The sequence below is a fragment of the Felis catus genome, chromosome E1 (genome assembly GCF_018350175.1).
Source record: "Felis catus isolate Fca126 chromosome E1, F.catus_Fca126_mat1.0, whole genome shotgun sequence".
NCBI classification, from domain to species: Eukaryota; Metazoa; Chordata; class Mammalia; order Carnivora; family Felidae; genus Felis; species Felis catus.
Window position 1 is genome coordinate 49,410,056 of NC_058381.1, and position 15,448 is coordinate 49,425,503.

A 15,448-nucleotide genomic window follows, 5' to 3' on the forward strand; every position below is an offset into this window, starting at 1 on the left:
GGGCCAAGTCTCATTGCCCCATGTGTCAAAGCCCCGTTGAAAGTCACTGATTGCCCTGGAATTCAGTATGTGGGTGCTTGCCAACGGGTCTTGGAAACCTCACATGACATGGAGTTTTTGTTGTGATGGGATTTGTGGCGAACATATGTCACGGGCACATCTCGAGTGACTGGAACTTTTTAATGGACTACAGCTTTTTCCAGTTCCTGCTTGCTTCTGTCCTGATGACGGATCCCTAGTGCCTGTGGCTGAAGGCTCAGCTCAACCTTAGGGCACCCGGGCGTCTTGAGCGCCCTGACATTGGTTCGGCATCCGGTCTCTGAGGGTGCGGTGTAAAAAGCCAAGTCATCCAGACTTTAAACCTTTGTTTTCCCTTCTGCACCAGTTGAAGGGGTGTTGGAACATGTGCACCTGCAGTATTATGCAATGATTGCTGGGGAGGGCGGCCTGTGCCAAGACGGATCATTTCTCCCAATCAGAGCAGTCTTCTTGTTTTGTGACTGCCGTGTGGCTGATGGTCATGTCCAGGGTTGAGTGTCCATTGTGTGCAAAGTCCCATAACTAGTTTCCAAGAGACTAAAAAACCCCAAGGACCCTGCTGCACAAGTACACATATGCATGTGTAAAAAACTCAGGACTCTTTCTTCAATGCACACGGAGGGGTGCAGATCAGAAAGACAGCCTGAGTTTATTTTCCTTCCCCCCCACTCCTGTCTAAAATGGGAAAAGAGGCCTTCAATAGTTTTCATTCTTTAGTTGCAAGTCAAAGAAATCCATGTGAACCAGCGTAAGCCAGGGTGGAGGCTTTGCTCTAAGGATAGAGGGGTATCTTTCGTAAATCGAAGGCAGCGCGTCATTGTTCCAGCCATCTCCTGCGGCCTCACCAACCACCCCAAAAGGTAGGGACTTCGAACAACAATCACTTCTTGTTCCTGATTCTGCAGTTCAAATGGGGCTCGGTGAGGAAGTCTCACTGCTGGTCCATGTGGTGTTGTCTGGCCTGGTTTTAGCAGCCTGGGGGATCTGCTTTCAAGATGGCACACTCATGGCTGGCCGTGGGCGCATCCATCACTCGGTTGCTCAGCTAGTGCTTGGCTCTTCTTCACGTGGTCCTCTCCACGTGGTCTGTTTTTCACGGCCTGGCCGGGTGCTGTGGACAAGTGTCCCGAGACATAGAACCATGTGAAAGCTATAAATTTAAAGGTAAATAGCTCCGTGTGGCTGGGGCCTATTGCTGTCCCACTCTCTTGGGGTGCTCCGGGCCGCTCTTCTTAGCTCACAAGTCCGGGCCCATAGAAGTGGGGGAACTCTGCCCAGGTGGGGGGTCACGTTTGACCCCATGGGCAACGTTCACCTCATCGGAACCACATGGGACGTGTTCCCAGTAGAAAGAGGATTCCTGTATCAGAAGAGGGAAGGACGACAGTGTGGACTGTCCCAAACGCCCCACAGCCGGCCCCCAACGTGCCAGATGCCTCGCTGAAGGGAAGTGGGGGTGGGGCTGGCAAGAAGGAGCACTCACCTGACAACCCTCACTGGAGGGAGCACCCTCACTGGAGGGAGCACTCACCTGGAGACCCTCACTTTCCCGGCACCATATTGGCTTCTGGGAACACAGATACAGAAATCATGACGACAGTGAGGGAGTAAGGCCCCGTTCTTTCCCAGGCTGACAGGGGGAGGCTGGCTCTTAAAGACACAATCGCAAAAGAGGGTGAAAATCCCAAAACAGAAACGGATGACCATGCTGTTGGCGGGATACCTCATTTTGTCTTAACTTAGCAAAAGAGAAAGCCCTGATTTTCCGTAGTTTGCAAGCTGTTGATAGGACGCGGAGTGGCCTCTGTCTATTTCCCCTTTCTGAAAGGAGCATGAAGAAATTGCTTCAGTGATCATTAACAACAACAACAACAACAACAAAAGTGGTTAAAAAAAAAAATTGGAAAACAAAGTCCAGTCTCGGAGAGGGGCCAGCGTCTGGCTGATGGCTAGGCATAAGCTGTCTAAAAATAGAATGGGAGAGATTAATGAATGTCCTTAAAACAGGGATCAAACTGGAGGATGTAATGACACCGCTGACATGTGCTCCTTTGGGACTTTGTATCCTTTGAGGGAATTGCTCAAAACCAGGTTACCCAAGAACTTGGGCTGTGTGCCCACCATTCTCCTAATGCTGGACACGAGGCGCCCCGTCATGTAACGCCAGGCTGTTGGCGGCAGAGTGGGGGGTGGAGGGCCGGCCTCCAGTCTGCTGGGTCTTCTCTCTCTGTCCCAGCCCCGTCCGGTCACCATCCAGTAGTGCCTGTCTTTGTCCCCAAGCCCTCTGTGGGGTCAGGGTCAGGGGTGCTCGCTCCTCGGCCAGCTCCTTCCGTCTCCCTGTGCTTGGTTAGCCTGGGTCTCTGTGGCACGGGCACCCCTGGGCATTGGGACGTCAGAATAATGGTTCCGCTTATTGATTACTAACCCATTTAACTCCTCCCAATAAGCCTACCCTGGACCTTATTAGCTCCAGTTGGCAAATGGAAGAAATGAGGCACCCAGATGTGGATAGCTTACCCAGTGTCACAGAGTCCATACATACAGAACTGGGATTTGAACCCAGGCACTTGGTTCCAGAGTGCACATGATCAGCCACTACCCACACTGGCCTCGTTTGTCCCTCCAGATCCCTTACAGATAGAGAGTAGCCCCAGGCCCATCTTGCAGACGGGGACAGGAGATGTCTAGCCAGTTTAGAGAAATAAATGGCAAGGTGTGTGGGGATCTGGGGCCAGTCTGGGCTCTGTGACCTTGAAATGGCCTCTGGGCCTCAGTTTCCTCATTCTTAATGACAGCCATTGTCTTTGAGCTTCTGTCCCGTGCTGGGCCCTGCACTGGCCATTGCACTTGTTATCTGTTTAGTCCTCCAACAGCGCTCTGGGGTTGGGGACCACAGGGATTCATCCCACTGACCCAGGGGAGCCCACAAATTTAGAATTGAAATCCAAGTCCATTTGGTTCCAAAGCCCCAGGTTCTTTCTATGTTACGGCGTGAGACTCACTCGAAGGAATAGGTTTAAAAGCTCTCAGTGAGGAAGCACGCCGTGGACGGCGGCTGGACTCCCATCGTCGGCCTCAAGGACATGCTGGGGAGTTGTGAGATCTGCGAGGTGTCCTTTCCCCAACCAATGCTAAGAGAAGGTCTTTACTGGGCACGGGGAGGATAGAGAGGGGAGGGTGAAGACAGGAGACCACAGACAGACAGACAGACTGACTGTGGCCACCAAAGCCGAGGGCAGAAGGGCTGAGATGCCCACTGACTCTGCCCTCCCCGCGTCCCCTCCTCCTCGGAGTCAGATAGACCTGGATTCTCAGGACAGGGCTGGGCGTCCAGGGCCCCACAGCCCCCACGAGGCTTATAGCCCCCCTTCCGTCCTGGGTGATGGATGTTAACTTTCTGACCGGTGCCCATGCCTGCCCGCCCCTCCGATTTCCTATTTTGAAGCTTCCTAAATAGCAGAGAAAATTCACTTTGTCTCTTGAGGACACTAAAACCTGGGACAAACAGTCTCTGATAATAAATACTTTTTCTTTTCTTTTTTTCTTTTTTTTGCAGAGGATCAAAAGCTCCCCAGACGCTTTCAAAGCGAGCCAGGGTGCTTTGGCGATCTCACAGCCCAGAATGCTGGCTGGCCCAGGGGAAGGGCTCTGGGAGCACTTGGCTCAGTGGTTACTGGGCCCTTCCCAGAGGAGAGGTCAAGTGCCCTGCTGAGCAGAGGGCAACTGAGAGCAGAGAGAAAGAGGCTGAGGGGTGGGAAAGGGCCCCTTGCCTTCCCCCCAGCAGAGCTCCTCTAGGAGGTGGCTGTGCCCAGCCTGGGGTGGCTCTGCCTGGGGGAAGCTGGGAGCCCTAGGATGCCGGAGGGCACATCCGGACAGCAGTGGCTGCCTCCTTGGGCAGCTCCCAGGCTTAGAGGAAGCTCTGAATGCCGAGTGTTGCTACAGACACTGGCCTGAGTCGGGGGCTTCCAACAAGATGAACAGCCCCTTCCTTAGGTCCTCAGCAAATGAAGAGTACGGCGGTCAGCCAGCTGCACCCAACCTGGAGGCGGCCCTCAGTTCTGCTCCTGAATCAGGCTGGGTCCGGCTTTAGCCTCCAGCACGGCATCTTTCTGAGCCTGACTCTCCAGCCAACTGGACTCCGGGCGGATAGGCTAGTACAGGAGGCAATACACCTCCACCCAGAATATCCTTCCCCTTCTCTTCTACCTTGGAAATCACTCCTTGACCATGACGTGGTGGGTACGGGCACGGACTGGAGCCGGGCAGACCTGAGTTTAAATCCTGTGATCCAACTCGCTCATCTTCTGCGTTCATTATAATCTGCTGTATAACCCAGAGCGTAGAGACCTCCCCCCCCCCAAAATTGTGTCATCTTACAGTGTCTGTGTTTCAAGGGTTCAGGAGTGGCTCACCCGTGGCGCTGGTTGCAGATCTCTCGTGAGGTTGGTCAAGATGTCAGCTGCAGTTGGAAGATCGGTGGCCTCAGCGGCCCCTCACGTGTTGGTGAATCAATGCTGGCCATCGGCAGGAGGCCGCGGTTCCTCCTCCTAGGTGCATGACACGGCCACTGGCTTCTCCCAAGCCGGGGGATCTAAGAGAGCAATACAGAAGCTGCCACGTGTGTTTTCAGACCTCAGAGGACGCACGCTGCCATTTTCACAACGTCCTCTTGGTTACGTAGATCAGCTCTATCTTGTGTGGGACAAGGGTGTTCAGGGCTATGAACACCAGGAGGGGAAGGACACTGGGGTGCTGTCGTGGAGGCCGGCTACCGCGTCCTCTCTGGGTTTGAGTTTCTTCCGGTGGGGCAGAAAAGCCAGTGAGCTGTAGCGATGATGTCCAGGGAACCATCCGACATGGCGCCCGGCACAGGACAGACGCTCGGCAAGCAGATCGCCATCATCCTTCAGTAGTGATACCAATGGGCTAAGATTAGTATCCTTCCATGATACGATAACACCATTATTCCAACTGCTTCATCTTCGTCGACTTACTTAATTTCACAATAGTCCCAAGAGATAGGTACTATTATCCCCTCTGTTTTATAGGGGGAAACTGAGGCTGTGAGGCTGGTGAGTGTGGAGATAAGATTCGAACTCAAGCAGCTTGGCTTCCAAGCCCATACTAAGATTATCCCAAGGGCGAGGGACCCCTCCTCAGAGAAGCCTTTCCAGAAGCGTCTTTGTCCCATCTTCCCGGTCTGTAAATCTGGATGGTATAATGACCTGGATGGAGAAGATCTGGCTTTCCCGCTGCCTCCCCGCGTGACCCTGGGCAGGTTCCTCCTTCCCCTGATCCTCGGATTCCGCATCTGCGAAGTAGGGATACAAACCACATCCCAGAGCGGTTGGGAGGAGGGAATAAGAACCCGTGAGACAACTGGTCAAGCGAAGCAGCCCAAGAAGCTTGATCCGTGTTGACTTGGAATGACTGGCTCTTGTCACCATCTCACCCATTTTCTGGCAACAAAACTTGTACTGATTTCTTCAGGACATTTGGTGATGGGGATCGGATGATTCAGACTCCCAGGCACTCCTAGCCCGGGACCTTGGGTCGAACTTGCTGACCCGCACCAGTGGCTGAGTGTAAGGGTTGGGGTGAGAGAGACTGACTCTTCAGTCTCTGAAATCCCAGGGTGGTGGGTGGGTGGTACCCAGGGCGGGGTAGCTGGAGGTGGGGCCCCCAAGCTCTGTGAACATCCTCCTTCCTATTTAAGCCTTCGTTCCTCCCTGGGCTTCAAGCTGGTGACCTTGCTAGAGTCATTTCGGTCTCTCCAGCCATGGCTAGCAGAGTCTGATGTCTAGAGAGCACTCACACAGGATGGCACTGGGGTCACTCAGGAAGGCTCCTCGAACCTCAGTCACCAGGTCAGCTGAATGGAGATGTTAAGGTAGTTCAATCTCACATCAGGTTGTCACGAGGGTTCAGTGAGACAGTGCTTCCTTGGCGAGGTGCTGGGCCTCAGACCATGTACGACAGAGGTCAGCCAATCATAGTAATGATGGACATCAACAAACGAGCATCTGGATCCTGCTGAGTGTCCCGCGAGTTGGTCAGGAAGCGAGGGGTGACTCTGGCAGCCTCAGTTTATTGCCCACTCTCCTCCTTCTCTTTCAGCCTCCCTGGAATCTTGAGAACAAAGTGTCCCTTTCTTTGGATAGAGAGCCAGTTGCCCTGGGCCTCACAAGGGCAAGCAGCCCCCAGGCCTCTCAGCAGGAATCCCCCCTGGTAGACAAGGCCTCCTTGTAACCTTTCACCTTTTGGCCTCTGGGTGAAGGACCATTAACCAAACTGCCTGCTCCAGTCTTTTGTGGAGGAGAGTCCTTTGTCCAGCTGTCCTCTAAAAAGAACACAAGTGGAGTGATGGTTTCTCTCCCCGGGCTCCGTCTGAACACTTGGGCGGCCATTTTTGTTTGCTCACCCTTTATACTTTATGAAATTCTTTCATGTGTGCGATCTCATGAGGTCTACAGAGAGGTTACACTTCTTGCCCAAGGTGACCCAGCTAGCAAGGGCCTCCTGGTCTTTTGATTCTCTAACTCATGTCCCTCAATTCCACCAGACTTCCAGGCAAGAGGCATGATGGTGCTGGAGACTGTTTGGACAGCCAATTCAGACGTGCCCCATTTCTGTCCCCACATTCTTTACTAGGCAGGACTTCTAGACAAAACCAAAGGGGAGAGAGTTACTATTTATATTTATGGAGCCCCTTCTTTTGCCAGAGACTTTCATAAGTTGTCACATCGGTTCCAATTCAGTCCTCCTGGGACACATTTAAGATAAGTGTTCTTGCTGTTTGCAGAGGAAGGAATGAATGTCGAGAAGCCAAGGAAGGCGTCCAGGGCTATAGAGCTGCTGAGTGAGGGCAGTGGGGATTTGTATCTTAAAGCCTACCTATTTCTGCCATATTGTGCATTCTGGATTGTGATGGGCTCTGGCATGGGCAGAGACTCAGAGCAACGTGAGTGTACGTCTAGAAAGGTGCAGCTTCCCCAACAGCAAGGAGGACACAGAGTTGGGAAGTTAAATAGGGTTTGGGGGGGAGCTCAGGTTTTGGAGCTTTGCAGACTCAAATCTTGACTCCATAGCTGCGAGCCTCGAGCCAACCGGCAAGCATCATCCGCTCAATGGGAGAAGTGTTCCCTGGTTTGCAAGATTGCTAATCATGCATATAGACTGTGTTCAAGAAGAGTGGCCCTATTATTCTGGAGAGGCTGGGAGACAAAGCAGAATGAGCAGCAGGGGCCCAAGAGATTGCATCGCTCTTTCTCTATTTCTTTTCCCTTGCCCACCTCCGTGTGCTCACGGAGAACAAACTACCCCGGTGGGCCCTCAGTAACATGCTCTGTTGTGCCCGGAGGGTAGCAAGGGTTTTATTCTGAGTCACGGACTCACCACTACCTGCACAGGGGCATGGGATCCAAGGGAGGGGTGCCAGCCTCTCCGCTGCCCACCAAGGAAACGCTCAGCCCTGAAGATTCAGAAGAGTCGAGCAATGAGAGCTCGTGAACATGAATGTCTCAGACTCCCAGCAGCAGCACACATGTGGCTCCGTCCAGCAAATGTGTGACGGTCACTTATTCCAAACCAGCAAAGGGAGCCCCCCATATCAGTTAGGATTAGGCTCAGCCGCAAGTAAAGCGACCTCAAGTACCAGCAGCTTCAACAGGATAGCAGTTTATTTCTCTCGCCCATAGAGGTCACGAGGCAGATAGTCCAGGGTTGGTATGGGAGCTTTGCCCTGGGAAGTCCGGCTGGACCGGGTTCCTTCCATCTTGCGGGTCCACCATGCATGCCCTCCATTCCCAGTGTCACCGCATGGTCTAGGACACCTGCTCTGGCCATCAGGTGCATCAGCAACAGGAAGGTGGGTGAGATGGAGAAGAAAAGCAAAGAGGGGGCCCTGGCTTTCTCTTAATGATGACTCCTGGAAGCTCTCGTGTGATACTTACGCCTAGATACCATCGGCCAAGCTTGGTCACATGACCACACTTAGCAACAAGTGGAAGTTTAGTGGCCATATGCCCTGCTAACCATTGAGTCTTTATTACTATAGAGAACAGTGGCCATTACCATTCTCCTGCACTGATGGGTTTAAGTTTTCACTCTGGATTAAGCGCTGTATTTTATCTTCTTATCTCGACAACTCTGCCATTTGAGTTCTTTTCCTCCCCTTCGTGTAAATGACCAGGGGCGCCTGGGTGACTCAGTCAGTTAAGCGTGCGACTTCGTCTCGGGTCATGATTTCACAGTCTGTGGAGTTTGTGGAGTTTGAGCTCCGCATTGGGCTCTCTGCTGTCGGCACAGAGCCTGCTTCAGATCCTCTGTCTCCCTCTCTCTGCCCCTCCCCTGCTTGCCCTCTCTCAAAAATAAACATCAAAAAATAAATAAATTAGAAAACTGCTCGTCAGAGGGATTATGTAATGTTTTCTAGGTCACCCAGGAAGGAAATGGTGGAACTGGGCTTCAGGGAAAGGCCTATCTGTTGCTCAAACCTCTGCAGCTACTTTTTACATAAGGCCTGTGGTAGGGGTTGGGGATCCCCCAGATGATAGGATACCCCCTCTCCCTGACATTATTTAAGAAATATCAGTGCTGGGGCACCTGGGTGGCTCAGTCGGTTAAGCGTCTGACTCTGGCTCAGGTCATGATCCCGTGGTTCGTGGGTTCGAGCCCCGCGTCGGGCTCTGTGCTGACAGCTCAGAGCCTGGAGCCTGCCTCAGATTCTGTGTCTCCCCCTCTCTCTCTGCCCCTCCCCCCACTCACTCTCTGTTCCTGTCTCTCACAAATGAATAAACATTACAAAAAAGTTTTTAAAAAAGGAAATATCGGTGCTATTTTCTGGCTTTTCAAAATGAAAGGAGAGGACTAATGGAGATTCTGGATGCTATTACGGGTTGAATATATCCCCCTAAACTCATATGCTGAAGTCCTAATCCCCTAATACTTCAGAATAACCTTATTTGGAAATAGGATCATCGCAGGTATAATGAGTTAAACTGGGACGAGGTCATACCAGGATAGATGGGCCCCTGGTCCTATGTGGCTGTATGTCCTCTATGTCTGCATAGGAAGATGGCCATGTGAGGGTACAGAAATACAGGGAGAAACCCACGTAAGACCGTGTAAGAGTGACGGCAGACATCAGAGTGACAGAGGCAAGCAATGCCAGAGATGGCCAGATGTCACCAGAAAGGGAGACACATGAAACAGATTCTCTCTCACAGTCCTCGGAGAGAACCCAGCATACTGACACCTTGATCTTGGACTTCCAGCCTTTGGAACCGCAAGACACTGGGTTTCTGGTGTTTGAGCGACTCAGTCTGTGTTACACAGACTGAGTAGGTTATCATGGAGGCCCTAGTAAGCTAATACAGATGCGATGTTTTGTCCGGCTTTGCCATGGAGAGTACTTCAGCTGTCTGCAAATCTGTGTCAGATTCTCGGCAAGGGGGTGCCTTGGTTTCCCTTATGAAGAGACAGAAACACTTACCTGTGGGCTGATCCCAGGTTTCACCCAGGGCTCCCAAGTCCAATGCGACTTTATCAAATCTCTTCTAATGTTCCAGGCGCTGAGTTAGATATACAACCCAGAAGAAGCCAGTTTAGACTCAGAAGAGTCCAGGGTGCTATCCTTAATTAATGCAAAGGGAAGCCTTGGTCTTGGCACTGGGTCTCCTATTTTAAGCTCAGACTTCCTGGTCACTTGCTCCCTCGTTGGCTTGGCCTCAAGCAGGGTGAGTGGGGAAGGCCCCAGTCTGTTCAGCTTCTCTGCCTGAGATCAATGAGGTCAGTACGGAGGCTGGTGTGCAAAGACCAAATCCTCTCCCAGTGGGTGGGTGGTGAGCCAAGTTGTCTCGGTGTTTGAATTGCTTCATCTGTGGCCACTTATCTCGCTGGGTTAGAGCACGCTGCTCTCAGGCAGCCAGTGTCTCAATGTGCTCGAGTTGGTTGGAGTATTCTGCCTAGGTGGGCAACCTGCCCCCCTGACCCAAGTGGCTGAATCCCAGGCAGGTCTAGGCACTGCTGTGGCACTTTCTTACTTCGTATTTCAGAGATCTGTCCCAATCCTCCAAGTCCATCACATGGTCTAGAGTGTATTTGGGTAAGTGTGTGAGTGTGTGTGTGTGTGCGCGCATGCTGGATAGAGCTTTCTTCTTAAGGATATCTAGTACTGGGGCGCCTGGATGGCTCAGTTGGGTAAGCGTCCTACTTCTGCTCAGGTCATGATCTCGTGCTCTGTGAGTTCAAGCCCCGTGTCAGGCTCTGTGCTGACAGCTCGGAGCCAGGAGCCTGCTTCAGAATCTGTGTCCGTGCCCCACCCTGCCCCTCCCCTGCTCATGCTCTGTCTCACTCTGTCTCCCAAAAATAAATTAATGTTAAAAAAAATTAAAAAAGAAAAAAGGATGGCTAGTACTCCTACAAGTCAGCAACGATAAAAACAACCCAAGCAAAATATGGGCAAAGGACTTGAACAGATATTCAAACCACAATGAGACACCACTTCCCAACCATTAGGGTGGCTATTGTTAAAACACAAAAAACAAAGGCATAAAATGACAAATGTTGAGGAGGATGTAGAGAAATTAGAACTTTTGTGCACTGCTGGTGGGAATGTCAAATGGTGCAGCCACTATGGAAAAACAATATGGCGGTTCCCCAAGAAAATAAGACATAAAATTATCACATGGTCTAGCAATTCTGCTCTTAGGTATACACCCAAAGAACTGAAAGCAGAGACTTGAACAGATATTTGTACACCCATATTTATAGCAGCTTTATTTACAAGAGGCAAGAGGTGGAAACAACCCAAGTGTCCATCAGTGGATGAATGGATAAACAAAATATGGTGTATCCATACAATGGAATATTGTCCAGCCCTCAAAGGAATGAGACTCTAACGCATGGTATAACATGGGCAAACCTTGAGGACGTTATGCCAAGTGACGTAAGTCAGATACAAGAAGACAAGTATTGCATGGCTCCACTTAGATGAGATCCCTAGAGTAGTCAAGTTCACAGAAGACAGAAAGTAGAGGGGGGGGCTGTGGGGAGGAGGAGATGGGAGTCCGTGTTTAGCGGGCACAGGTTTTCCGTCGGGGATGATGAAAAAGTCCTGCAAATAGATGGCGGTGATGGTTAGACAACATTGTGAATGTACTTAATGCCATAGAACAACTGTGCCCTTAAAAATGGCTAAAATCTTAAATTTTGTGTTCTCTGTTTATCACAGTAAAAAAAAAGAATGTCTGGTACTAACAGCTGCCATTTATTGAATCCTTATTATTTGGCCGTCCCTGGGCAAAGCACCTTACATGCATCAGCTCCCTAAGCGTCATTTTAAGGATGTACAGGCTGAGGCTCAGAGAATTTCAGCCATTTGCCAAGGACCATAAGGCTAACAGTAAGTCGCAGATTTGAATCCAGGGCCTCGACGCCTACCTACCCTACCGGACGGCCTCCCAGCTTCACCCTTGTGTCTCAGACACTGCCTGGAACACATCAGGCACCTGCTGGCCTCCGGCCACCCCGGAGTGAGGGATAGACCCCAGCAAACACCCAGACCTCACCAGAGTATGGCCGAATCAACACTGACAGTATAACAGGTGCTCACAGGTATCAAAGTGTAACTTCCAGGGGCGCCTGGGTGGCTCAGTTGGTTAAGCCTCTGACCTCGGCTCAGGTCATGATCTCACGGTTTGTGAGTTCAAGCCCTGAATCGGGCTCTCTGCTGTCAGCGCAGAGCCCTCTTTGGATCCTCTGTCCCCCCGCCCCCCTCTCTCTCCCCTTCCCCTGCTCGTGCTCTCTCTCTCAAAAGTAAATAACCATTAAAAAAAAAAAAGTTTAACTTCTAAGAAATTAAGAACACGACTCAGGTTCATATAGCGAGAATGGGTCCAGGGTGGGGACTAGGGGGAGGCAAAGATGGCCCCCTCCCACTCCCAGTCCTCCATGGGGCAGAGATTTATTTAATTCATGAACCAGGAAACCAGCAGGACAGCAAAGCTGGTTCACAGGAGTGTGCAAGAGGCTGACGTGTATGTTGTCATGGGGAGAAGAACTATTAGGAGCACCTGGGTGTCTCAACTGGTTGCGTGTCCGACTTCAATTCAGGTGATGATCTCAAGGTTCGTGAGTTCGAGCCCCGCATCAGGCTCTCTGCACCCCCGCCCCCCCCAGCAGACCTTCCGCGGTCTCAGAGTTCAAGTCCAGGAGGGCTTGTTAAATAATGATCTAGTATCATTTTGCAAGGGCATGGAGGAATCTTTTCGTCCTATTCCCAGGTTTGGGGATATTTTCTTCTTAACAGAAGTTAGTAAAAATCTGTGGCATGAACAGACAAGAGTGGGCAGAAAAGACTCCGTGGAAACCGTCCCCCACACCTGGAAAAACAACTCTGGGTCGGCTGACAGAGGGCCAGAAGCAGCCTCCAGGCCCCTCGAGGTGTTGGGAATTCAAAGGGGTTGTCCCCTGGCCAAGGTGAGAAATCTCACTGGTCCGCAGTTGGTGCCTGAGATCACACGAGATTCCCCACCTCTGGGAAAGAGCGGACGCGTGCTTAAATCCTCGGGAACTTGTTTTCCGTTGAGTAAAACAGGCTGATTGAAACAACGGCAGGGCCCTAGCGCACAGCCAGAACGTCCTCTGCTTAGAGCCCACCGCCCTCCCGGGGAGCCAAGTTAAGCTCACGGTGAATCAGAAGACTTCGGCTCCTGCCTCTGCCTGTTCCTTTCTGAGACAAAAATAAGGTTCTGGAAGGTGCAACTTAAAATAGACCTTTCATAAAAGATTCATTCCCGAACAAGAATGTCACGAAAGCATGAAATGTGCCATGGGGCTCCAATCTGAATTCCACTCAAAGTATTTGGCGGTAATTATTTTTAAATTCTCCCCCCCCCCACCCCCCGCCCCAAAGCACTTTTCAACTACAGAAGAGCAAGAAAGATCAGTAGGGATCAGAGCCAGAGAGTTTCTTCATTTTGGGTTGGGGGGGGGGGGGGGAAACTTGATTCAAGTTGCAGATACTGATCTAAGGCATTTTGGAGAATAATCTCTAGGAAAAGCCTCCTGAGCCCTTCGTAACCACTCAGTCGCTGTCGAGGACGGACCACCAATGGTTGCAGAACTAGTGACCCTAGAACTCTCATCGGACTTGGGGAGGGGGTGGCCCCCGTCTGTAGAGGTGTCTTGGGGGGACTGACTCCAAAGGTTACTCTTCTATGGGGATCCCCTCTTGGAACAAATAGACTTCCTTCCCATCAACACCGCATTCGTCTGCAAACAAATGCAAGTTGACAAAAGCAGCTTTCTGGTTTTCTTCCCCTCGTGTTTTTCCTCCCCAGATCACTTCCCTGTGATGCCTGGCAAAGGGTAGGGGTGGGTGTGTGTGTGAAGGCACGTTTCTCTTTCCTTTTCCTTGGGGACTTGGTATGATATCAAAAGCATAGTTAAACTTTTGAGCATAGTTAAATTTAAAAGCATGAGTTAAAATTGCAGAGGGCTTCCTCAATCTTCTATCTCCATGGGGACTGCTTGGGGTCTGTCCCGTCTGGTGTCCTTGCCTGGGCTTGTTCCCTGTGGCCAATTTCAGAGCTATGCGATTTTTCAGTGGGTCCAATTTCTCTGCCTCTAGGAGAGAGGTATGGAGCAATAAATTTGAAAAGTGGCACAGTCACATATACACACACGTACATATACACACAAACACGTATACACATATACATACACATACACATAAACACAAACACACATACACACATAGACATACGTACACACATATACACACATGCATACACACACACATACACACACACATGTACACACCTATATACACATACACATATCCATACACATACACACAACTCATACACGACATATACGACTCATATATACATACATCCTCTCCACACCCTCTCTGGATCAGAGACAATAAAACAAACCCCTCGATGTTTGAAGTGGTTATGGCTCTAATGATTCACAACAGTCATTGGGTTTTATTTGTGATTCTTGATGGATCATAATGTTAATGGCTGCCCTTGTCCACAGGTGTGCTTTCTGGAAGGTTTGGAGGAAGGCAGAAGAACACCGATAAATCCCTGAAGTCTGATTCCAGTGTTTCTCTTTAAGAAGAGAGACCCAGTGTTGGGAGCCACCCAGGGGGAGGCAGGGGAGCCCGAGGGAGGGAGCAGGGGGCCCTGTGAGCACCCACAGGGGACCCCAGCACAGGTGGGGGCCGGAAGGTGCCGGTGGCTGGGGCTGGCACAGCAGAGCCCCTTCCCAGGGACAGGCTTTGGACGGCCGCTGTCAGACTCCTGGACACAAGGGCAGAACGGGAGCAGGGCGGTAGCCGGTCATGGTGCCCACACCCCTGCTGGGGCTGAGGGGAGCCAGGGTTTGCCCTCAGTGTAGCTGGGGCCGCTTGGAAGGCATCTCTCGGTCTCCCATTTCACATCTCCCTCTGGGAAAGGGTTGTGGACAAGGAAGGATCATCTCAGCCGGTAAGCCCGTAATCCAGACAGGAGTCCAAACAGAGTCCCAAACTCTCACCCAGGGTGACCACCTGACTCTGGGCCAGGACTTTCTGGATTTTAGCTTCCCAGGACCCCTGTCGGTCCTGGGCAAACCTGGACATTGGCTCACCCTGCCATCAGGCACACCGCCCCACTGCCCACTCCCCCAAAGGGGCTGCAGGGGACGGATCAGCTGCAGAAGAGCCTTTTAGGAACACAGGGTGGCCCTTGCAGCGTCTAGAGCAGTGGGGTTGGGCCCTTGGTAGTAGGACTCAGTTCTACCGTCCTCTTACTAACCCGCATTTCAATTTTTTTTTTAACGTTTATTAATTTTGAGAGACAGAGAGAGATAGACAGAGCATGAGCTGGTGAGACACAGAATCCGAAGCAGGCTCCAGGCCCCGAGCTGTCAGCACAGAGCCCGACGCGGGGCTTGAACCCACGAACCGGGAGACCATGACCTGAGCCGTACTTGGACCCTTAACTGACTGGGCCACCCAGGCGCCCCTCACGAACCCCCATCTTAGAGAAAGAAGGGGCGCCTGGGTGGTGCAGTCAGTTAAGCGTCCGACTCTTGATCTCAGCTCAGGTCACGATTACACAGTTCGTGAGCTCAAGCCCCTGCTTGGGATTCCGTCTCTCCTTCTCTCTGCCCCTCCCCCACCTGTTGTTGCAAGAATAGCATGTGGCGGGAACAACACGAGGTTGGGAGGTGGGGGTGGGGGGGAGCTGAGCAGGCAAGGGCAGCCCGTGGTGTCGTTACAGTGCGTGCAACTAACCCCGTGTCCGTGTGGGGCGCCGTTCAAAGTTAACGACGATGAGCTCATCTCATCCTTGCCATCACCCTAAATACAGATGCTCTTTGCTGCCATAAACCTGAGTTCTCAACTGGATGTAAT